We start from the raw sequence: 829 nt of genomic DNA, 5'->3' as shown, positions 1-829 counted from the left end.
CTGCACCTACCCGAGCGACTAATCGTTTGCCAACCTCTCAGACCGGGGCCAGCAAGCTTGGATGGGATTAGTCTCTCGTGTTGCGCGCACCGACCTCAACAAACGCCGTTGAACTGTATCCTAGTTCTGGCCCACCCTCCCGCGGGCCAAGACTCGGCATCGCTCACTTCCACCTGGAAATCTTTCATTCTTCTCAGGTCGATGTTGATGTTGACAGCCAGGTCTTGCCCCCTCTCTTTCATGAGAAGCTTCTCGGCATTAGCTGCGGCTCCTCGTGGCGGCGCACGTTCTTACCGTGTTTGCCAATGCGATCAGCCTTCAATGCAGCGACCCCTCTCTCTCGCTCTCTAGGCGATGGTAACTCCACTCTCCGTGCGATAACGCATCCCGAGGGTGACGCCGCCGCACGCAATGTCGTCGGTTGGCACCCTAGTCTTCACACTGACGCAGCTTCTATCGAGCGGTCGGTTGGAACGAAGCACTCCACTCTCGCAGGCGACGACGGGTGACGGTGCGCTGCTACTGCTGCTGCTGCTGCTGGTATTGTCCGTGGTGCGTTCGCTCGCACCTCGACACAAAAGCATCAGCAGCAACAGTCTCACCACCATCACCACCAGTCTGCTGCTATATGACAAGGACGCGCGGACGACGAGGAGGAGGACGACGGCGTGGCCGGCAGAGTTTCGAGCCCACGCATCATCATCCTCCTCATCATCCGCCGTCTGTTGAAACCAGGGACGCGGCGTCGCTGACCAGAGCTGTCCGACGCTGAGCGATCTCCTACTTTAGTACAAGGCTTTAAGCGAGCGCGCGGCACGCCCGTCGTGTT

The sequence above is a fragment of the Eriocheir sinensis genome, chromosome 6 (assembly GCF_024679095.1).
Source record: "Eriocheir sinensis breed Jianghai 21 chromosome 6, ASM2467909v1, whole genome shotgun sequence".
NCBI lineage: Eukaryota > Metazoa > Arthropoda > Malacostraca > Decapoda > Varunidae > Eriocheir > Eriocheir sinensis.
The sequence above is the reverse complement of the archived record's forward strand: the minus strand, read 5'-3'. Positions refer to the sequence as shown.